This window comes from Palaemon carinicauda, chromosome 17 (genome assembly GCF_036898095.1).
Source record: "Palaemon carinicauda isolate YSFRI2023 chromosome 17, ASM3689809v2, whole genome shotgun sequence".
Taxonomy (NCBI): Eukaryota; Metazoa; Arthropoda; class Malacostraca; order Decapoda; family Palaemonidae; genus Palaemon; species Palaemon carinicauda.
The window spans coordinates 105954395-105964394 of NC_090741.1; the positions used below are offsets into that span (position 1 = coordinate 105954395).

General features: G+C 36.0%; 1 protein-coding gene across 7 annotated transcripts in view; it reads left to right on the top strand.

Annotated features, from left to right (window-relative positions):
* The window catches only part of LOC137656889 (ATP-sensitive inward rectifier potassium channel 12-like), a 459802-nt gene that overhangs the window by 406146 nt on the left and 43656 nt on the right, over positions 1-10000 (top strand). The window lies entirely within an intron of this gene.

Here is a 10000-nt window from a genome sequence, read left to right on the forward strand (position 1 = left end):
TGCCGATAGAAGTGGACGAGGAAAAAACCAATAAGGGGAGTTAGATGCATAGTAGAAGAAACAAAATGATTGTTTTATATCTTTACTAATTGCCTTCGACAAAATCGCGTCGTTTGTTTCTGTGGTTGTGAGTAACTTTACACTAAAAACTACTGTACCGATTTTAGCCAAACTTGTGAATTATGTTAGGTATGACCCACTGGTGAATCTGTAACATTTTGGATATAGCACAAATACGCAGCAAAATTTTGAAATAATCGTAATGTTTAGTAATAGCAAATATTTTGTTTGTTTATTTTTTCTTTGTTAACATTACCTAAAAACTACAGGACCAATTTCACCGAAACTTGGTGGACATGTGGGGTATGACCCAAGGACCAATACATTACATTAAAAAAATGAATCGAAATACAAGTACGCATTGGAGTTAGAACAAAATAGATTACATGGCGTGGCAAAGGCATGCTCTCTACTGAGTGTCTTCCAGCTATTGTATGGCATTAGCTTCTCAGATGAAATTCACACGGCAAATGGAGGGACATTGTTTACGTACATGATGGATTGAATTTCTTGGTTCATCTTTCTGGGTTCATCTAGAATTGACTAGGATCAGAGGAGGGCGGGATTTCTACCTTACCTTACAGAGAGAGAGAGAGAGAGAGAGAGAGAGATGAGGAGAGAGAGAGAGAGAGAGAGAGGAGATGGAGAGAGAGAGAGAGAGAGAGAGAGAGAGTGTGTGTGTGTGTGTGTGTGTGTGTGTTAACCCCTCTGAAAGTGAAAGGTGAAGGGAAAATGTTAAAACTTTTGGAGAAAATTATGAGTAGTGCCATAGCCTCTGTACCATGGTCTTCCTCTATTTTGGTTTAGAGTTCTCTTGCTTGAGGGTACACTTGGGCACACTATTCTATCTTATTTCTCTCCTCTTGTTTTGTTAAAGTTTTTGTAGTTTATATAGGCGATATTTATTTTAATGTTAGTTCTTAAAATATTTCATTTTTCCTTGTTTCCTTTCCTAACTGGGCTATTTTCTTGTTGGGGCGCCTGGATTTATAGCATCTTGCTTTTCCAACTAGGTTTGTAACCACCACCACCACCACCACAGCAACAACAACGACATAATAATAATAATAGGAAGTTTTCCACAATCGGAAACCATATTTTTAAGGTGTACAAAATCAATGCTACTGAGGTAGCAATTATATTCAGTGAGACATGCCTTGAAGAGGGTCTACTACCAAAATCATGATATATAATATAATAATAATAATAATAATAATAATAATAATAATAATAATAATAATAATAATAATAATAATATAAAAAGTTGTAAAATTTATTTTGATACTGCAAGTAAACATTTCTCAATGTCCACCAACAAACAAAAATCCGCAGACGTTGGAATGCTCAAATAGATGCGTCTAAACTTAATTGGATTCCTAATAGGGGAGACACGTGGAACGTGGCACTTAAGCAGGTACGAAAAGGTCATGCTGTAATTTAATATAAGAAAATAATTTAGTTTTCCTTGGTTAATTTGACATGTAATCTAGAGTATAGTTGCTTACGAAAAATGTTGATTTTTAGGACACCTTACACAAATGAGTCTTGTCAGAGGGCACTTATAAAGCGCAATTCCGGTTTGTTGGTTGTTGTTGTTGTGTTGTTATAAATGTTGTTGTTGTTGTTGTTGTTGTTATTATTATTATTACTAGAGGCCTTTTGCGTCAATAGGCGTAAAAGGAGATGATGATGATGATGAGGGTTATTATTATTAGCTAAGCTACAACCCTAGTTGGGAATGCAGGATGCTATAAGCCCAAGAGTTCCATCAGGAGAAATAGTCCAGTAAGAAAAGGAAATGAAGAAAATTAATAAACAACAAGAGAAGTAGTGAAAAACTGATATAAAGCAATATTGTATGTATTCAGTGATAAATTAAATTACAAGAGATGGAGTAGAACCATAGAAACTGAACGTGGGTGTGATGACCGTACTGTATATTCCAGAAACGAAATTCATTTTCTAAAAGTACTATATTGTGAATATCTGTGTGTTCGTCATTGTATTTCTAATTCTGTGGTTTATATATATATATATATTATATATATATATATATTATATATATATTATATATATCTATTTTGAATGACATTAATGATAATGTTGATAGAGTGGTTTTATTCAATAGTTTCATCTTTTCCATCATTTTCAATCGACTTTTTTTCTTGCCGAAAGTTGATTCCTAATTTTCATTTACTGTTCTTTTCGCTTACGAAAATCTTCATAGACAGCACAGCGTAAATCAGGTTCTCTCTCTCTCTCTCTCTCTCCTCTCTCTCTCTCTCTCCTCTCTCTCTCTCTCGTCTCTCTCTCCTCTCTCTCTCTCTCTCTCTCTCTCTCTCTCTCTCTCTGTAGATATGAGCGAGATATATGTTAAACATAAATTAGCTTATATAACCCCTATCTTCAAAAGTGGATCAAGACTAGAGGCAAGCAATTATAGACCTGTTAGTCTAACATCACATATTATGAAAGTGTATGAGAGGGTAATAAAAAAGAAAATAATGAACCATTTGGTTAAAAATAATTTGTTTAATATGGGTCAACACGGTTTCGTGCCTGGAAAAAGTACACAGACCCAACTGATAGCACACTAATGAAAACATATACAAAAATATGATAAATGAAAAAGACACAGATGTGATCTATCTAGATTTTGCAAAAGCCTTTGACAAGGTAGACCATAACATATTGGAGAAAAAAATGAGAAAGCATAATATTGTGGGAAAGATAGGAAAATGGGTAAAAGAATTCCTGCAAAACAGAAAACAGATAGTGGTTGCAAATGACGAGAAATCAGATGAAGCCCAGGTATATCTGGTGTGCCACAAGGTACGGTATTAGCTGCACTGCTGTTTGTTATTATGATCTCAGACATAGACTGTGATGTTAAAAACTCCGTAGTGAGAAGTTTCGCCGATGACACAAGAATAAGTAGAGAAATTACTTGTGATGAAGATAGGAACTCACTACAAAGAGATCTAAACAAAATATATGAATGGGCGGAGATAAATAGGATGGTATTTAACTCCGATAAATTCGGATCAATAAATTATGGAAACAGAGAAGGAATGGTATATGCATACAAGGGACCTAATAATGAGACAATCACAAACAAGGAAGCAATTAAAGACCTTGGTGTAATGTAAATAGGAATATGTTATGCAACCGACCAAATAGCAACACTGTTGGCTAAATGTAAAGCAAAAATGGAATGTTATTCAGACAATTTATAAACAAGGAAAGCTGAACACATGATTATGCTTTACAAAACTTATGTACGTAGTACACTCGAGTACTGCCAATGTATATGGTACCCACACTACCAAAAGAATATTGCGCAAATAGAGAGTGTACAAAGGTCCTATACTGCTAGAATAGAGAAGTTAAGGACCTTGACTACTGGAAAGACTGAAATTTTTAAAACTATACAGCTAGAAAGGAGAAGAGAATGCTACATGATAATACAAGCATGAAGCAATAGAAGGAATTACTGAAACATCATGGAGCTAAAAATATCAGAAAGAGCAAGCCGAGGTAGATTAATAGTGCCAAAAAATATACCATGTAAACTAAGAAAGGCGCACAGGACATTAATCCACTACGCACCAGCATCGATAATGCAGCGACTATTTAATGTGCTGCCAGCTCATCTAAAGAAACATATCAGGAGTGAGCGTAGATGTGTTTAAGAATAAGCTCGATAAATACCTAAGATGCATCCCAGACCATCCAAGACTGGAAGATGCAAAATACACCGGAAGATGCATTAGCAACTCTCTGGTGGATATACGAGGTGCCTCACACTGAGGGACCTGGGGGAACCCAAACAAAAAATAAGGCATAATAGGTAAGGCTCTCTCTCTCTCTCTCTCTCTCCTCCTCTCTCATCTCTCTCTCTCTCTCTCTCTCTCTCTCTCTCTCCTCTCTCTCTCTCTCTCTCTATATATATATATATATATATATGTATGTGTGTGTGTGTGTAGTATGATATATGTTATTATTATCAAATAAGCTAAAACCGTATTTGGAAACTAGGATGCTATGAGCCCAAGGGCTTCAACAAAGAACCCGATCCGGATGGTTAGGAGCCAATGTCTCGAGCCTACTTGCAGTCATACTTTTAAGTTTTTTTTAGGGTTCAGCTTCATGCCCCATAATGTGCACCATGCTCTAATTTTACGAGGTCTGCATTAAATGATTCATCATCCCCAGATCTATATTCAGGAGATGGAATTGAGGCACTCTTATTTACACGTTTTGCCAAAAACGTTAGATGTTATAGGAATTATGGAATTACCAAAAACGTTAGATATAATAATTATGGAATTGCCAAAAACGTTAGATAAAGTAATTATGGAATTGCCAAAACGTCTAGATATAGGAATTATGGAATTGCCAAAAACGTTAGATGTTATAGGAATTGTGGAATTGTGAGGTAACCAGCAGGGCCAGAGCCATCACAAACACAATTAGGCTATCTATTGCATTAACATTACCAATTTTCCAAGAAGTACGAAAAGAACATTTTGTTGCTAACTTGCGGAATTTAACCAACAACTTAGAAGCTAAGAAATCCTCGCTCTTTATAAAAAAAAGAAAAAAAAAAACAGTAAAGATACCATTTGAGTCTATAGCTCCATAAGCATAAAGGTCCATAAAGAGCGCTTTAATTTCACGGTTCCGAAAAGCTTATCTGCAGTAGTAGTATTTACCCTGGGATAATAGGAATGAGGAAGTTAGAGTTTCTCAATATTCTGCTTACTGTCACACGCACCAGCCATGAGGGTTGCCTTTCCCTCTGGACAGTGAGTGACAGCCATTTGATTTAAGTAAAGGAGGAACTGTTAAGTCTACGCCAAAGAGTGTAGATTTAAGGGTAGCCCAGAACTGCTGTTCCAGGAATGTACCAGAAAGTTTTTCTTTCAAGGTCACATTGTTTTCCTTTTCAGCTGAATCATAAAATCTCTGAGCACCATCTCGTAGCTGATTATACTTATTCCGAGTTAAATGTGGTCTATTACCTTTACAAAGATGATAGGCCTCCTGCTCCTCCAAATGAGCAAGTCTACAATCATCATTGAACCAAGGGGGTTGTCTTTCACTCAATATATCAAGAACGTACCGGTACGTCCATTGGGGGTGAAAGGGTTAACACACGACAAGGGATACTTCTGTCAATTATATTTACCAGATTCTCATTCTAGAGAACAATAGGCACAACACTTTTAATACAATTTTACCCAATTCAAATGCAAAAGATCACTCGAAATGACATTCTAGTCTGCGTGATATATGTGTGTGTATATATACTGTATATATATAATATATATATATATATATATATATATATATTATATATATATATATATAATATATATATATATATATATATATATATATTGCACGAGAGAGAGAGAGAGAGGGAGGGAGAGAGAGAGCGAGAGAGAGAGAGAGAGAGAGCGAGAGAGAGAGAGAGAGAGAGAGAGAGAGAGAGAGAGAGAGAGAGACCCAAACATTCAGTGGTGTCCCGTAGACTGTTGCAGTAAGTCTTGCTCTGACACTGATGCTGACAAATAATAAAAAAGTTGTCTTGGTATATAATAGTGCAGTTGCTTTAAAGCACTTGAGCGGAATTTGAGTGAATGGTTAAAGGCTGTGGTTTGCATATTTGAATGGACTCCTCCAGCAAGAATTCACTTAAGATTCTGCCGTATTCTGTTTTTAAGTTGTAATCGCAATAAATCAAATCTCATTTAGTTATGAAAGTGTAATGTAGTAGTTTCATCGTTTAATTTTTTAAAATTCCATTTTTTAATAGGTATTGATTTTATGGTATTCAATCCTATTTTTATTTAATTTTGCTGAAATTCCCTCATGGAATACTGAGTTATTATAGAAATATAACCCTTAGTTTTTAAACAATATTCGAAAGCATTAGTTCGTTTTCTCATGAATATTTCTGTTTTTTTTTTTCATAAGAAACTAACCCATTTACCTTCGTAAGATTTTTATCTTTTACTACATTAATCAAATTATACGTCTTTAGTCTTTTCTTTAATAAAATGGGTGACCGCCAGTAACACATAGACACTGAACACCAAGCGTTTTTATCATATAATTTCAACTGAAAGTGGGATCATGGCTATGGAGCTTGCAAACTCATTTCTGAAATTTATACTTCAAGTGGAAGTGTAACGTTTCACGTATGCTCAAGACAGGATATGAGAGTGAGCTACGCACTAACGAATGAAATTTGTAAAAGATAACAAGATTTGTTGTGAGAGGAACATTGTTGATAAGGTCTTTGTATCGTTCCTCCGGCCCCTTCTTTCCATCACTTTTTTGCTCTCTACAATACTTCCGGTTACGATTCCAACCTATCTAGTTTTTTCTGCGTACTGCAACTGTACTCCCCAAGAGAGATTAGTTCACCAGACTTTCAACTGGACTCCTCAGGGCACTAGAAGTGTTGGAAGATCCAGACCTACATGGCTGAGCACTATGAAGCGTGAAGTAGGAAATGACGAATGTAGAAGTATTGATTTGAAAGCTCAGAGATGACTGGCGAAATCTAACTGGGGCCTTTTGCGTCAATAGGCGTGGGAGGAGATGATGATGATGACTGCAACTGCTAGGTTTTGTCCCCAATTGTCTAGGGGTGTTAAATGGCGTCCCGGGTCGTATGGTCCAAATTCTTAAATCTAAATCCAAAAGGGCGATAATGAACCCTGAGATACCAAGCAAATTGAAGTGAATGAGTATTCATGATCCTTAATTTTCAAGTGAATAAAGATCGATTTGCGTCTAGATTTAAACAATTTTATTTTAAAGAAACAACTTGGGGAAGTCTAGAGTATGATATGAGGGCAATGGGTGCCAATGAAACATGAGATAAGGACAGACATTGATTGATCGGTTAATTATAATCCAAATATATTTTTTCATTTAAATCAAAACAGTCTATTTCTATATGACGTTCTTTGAGCCCAAGGCCAACTTTAATTTGCATTCGCTTGTGCAAGCACATCTGTCATCAACTCTGTAAGACGCGTGCAATGAACTTGGAATCATTTGGCCTTGAAGCGTTGCAATGCCAAAACCACGCTTGACGACTACTTTTTGCATGATCATGGCACTGCGTTGCAACAGAGAGAGAGAGAGAGAGAGAGAGAGAGAGAGAGAGAGAGAGGGGGGGGGACCATTTTATAGCATTGTTTGTGTCTTGCATGTAACAGAAATAAAATGAGAGAGAGAGAGAGAGAGAGAGAGAGAGAGAGAGAGAGAGAGAGAGAGAGAGAGAGAGAGAGAGAGAGTGGGGGGGGGGGGTTCATAGCTATTTTCAATAGACTGTGTAAGCCTTAATTATCTAAAAATTAGTATCATTTGTACGAATATGACACATGTAGATTATAAAGGAGAGCTTTGAATTATTAATGGCATGATACAGAAAATAAAAGATAGGTCACAATTCAAAAGCTTTATCAAATAGAGATGTCTTTCTGTTTAAATATTTTGTATATATACTGTATATGCGTGTATGCATGTATGTATATGTACACATACACTTATATGCAGTATAAACATACATATATATATACACATGTATATGTGCGTATGTCATGTATATATATATATATATATATATATATATATATATGTATATATATATGTATGTATATATATATGTATGTATATATATATATATATATATATATATATAAATATAGATAGATAGGTGTTTGCAATTAATTCAGATCAACACACACGTGCACACACGAGTGTGTTGACATATATAGATAGATAGATAGATATGAGTCTTTGTATTTCAATCAGATTCATTGAAACATAACCTTACCTCAGTGAGCGAGAGGAGGGATCATGGACATTGTGTGATAGGTATTCAGAGCTCAGGCTGCGAACCTTGCCAGACCGTATGTGATATCGTCTAACTCCTACAAGTACACCCACCTGTGAATAAGGAACATTATTTGCTTGGGTAAGGTAAATGGGTTGGCTCTAGTATTCACACTTTTTTTATTATATTCTAAGATGATAAAAGTTTGAACTCCTCGTTTGCTGCCACCTCAAATGAAAGAAATGTGTCGTGAAATATTATATATATATATATATATATGTATATATATATATATATATATATATATATATATATATATAGGGTATATATACATATATATAGGGGAGAGAGAGAGAGAGAGAGAGAGAGAGAGAGAGAGAGAGAGAGAGAGAGAGAGAGAGAGAGAGAGAGAGAGAGAAGCAGCAGCGGCTTTCACTTAGCATCATTACGCAATAACCCTTTACGTGGTACACAACAACGGTTGAGAATACCATTAGCTTAATGTTTACTATCTAGGGGAGGTGAAGAACCCCAAACGCCCTATTGCATATGTCCATTTGGGTTACACTATTCTTTCAAGTACGTGTTTCCTCTTATTCCCTGATACTCCATCCCCACCCCACCCTATCTCTTGATCTTTTTCATGAATATGATGGAGTTAATTTCTTTGCCTCTATCCCTTTGGCACTGCATTAGATCACGTAAGATTGATGCAATGGTGTGGGTTTGGTTTGAACCTTGTGGTTTTCATTTGCATGCGCGGGACCTTGATGAATTCAAATGGTCTTTAAATCATGAGTAAATTAGTCTCATTTTGAGACGTTAGTTGTGATTCTTATCAGATGTTTACCATTTTCTTCTCGTATTTACGAGAGATCCATATTACAGATTTGGTTAAACCATCTGCGGTCAGATTATTTACTTTTCCCGCTGGTGTATATATCACTATCTTCTGAATTGGCATTGGCATTTTATTTCTTATATTCTTGTGCTGCCATTTTATTCTATTATATCCCACCCACGTAACGCGTGATGAAACTTATTATTGGTGTACGTTCAGGAGAGACACTTATGTACGTTTTCACAATAATGCGACATTATTCCAGTGGGCCTCTGTGACAGACCACTTAGCTCGAAGCCACAAGGACCTACATTGTAGTGTTTTACATACGTACATATATTTCACAAACAGAATGAAACGGTGCATGGCCGTGACTGGTTTTGTCTATTAAAACCAGTTCTGAAAGTGAAGTCTCTTAACAGAGGCGAAACTGGCCATGACCATATACTGTTTCATGTTCCTTGTGGTGTTTCTCACGTAAGCATCACGTGTTCCTGTGAAATATGTGCATACATACATACATACTTACTACTATCACCTTTTAGCTATTAGATGCCTTTTCTTTCAATACCAACTAGCACATGAGTTCCCCGATGTTCATTACCTCCGCCAACGAAAGTGGGGGGTAGGTTATATTTTCTCCCTTGTTTTTCTGTTTGTTTATATGTAAACAACTTCCTGGCCACAATTTTACCCACAGAGTAGTGAAACTTTCTTTGATCAATTGTTATGTTGAGACGTAAAAGTGATTCAGATTTGAAAGTCCCAGGTCAAAGGTCAAGGTCAAGAAATAAGCTGCCTTGGTGGAGTTCTGCACTCGCTCGCAGAGTGCTTTTCTAGTCATTCCTATTATGTACATTGAAAATATGCACTCCATAAATACGTTAATTATAGGAAACTCAGATGTAGCGAGGATAGTCGTATTGTAAAACTCTTTCGTTGATCTATGAAAGCCGAAAACGCCCTAACCTTCTGGCTCTCTTTGAACTTATCTCTAAGACAGAATCTTATCCAAACGTCAGAAAAAAGGTAAGTCAAAACATCGTGATTGTGTGTGTTTGTATTTGTGCGCTAGTGTGTTCTAATCTAATAGTCTTGATGTGAAATGCCGCGTAAGAATCATTAAAGAACTACAAAGGTATGTTTTACTGGTTGTTATTGAAATATGTCATATTTATTTAAGGTGAATATATATCATAACAAAACCTTTCCTAGAATGTGTTGCCATCTTAACAAGATAG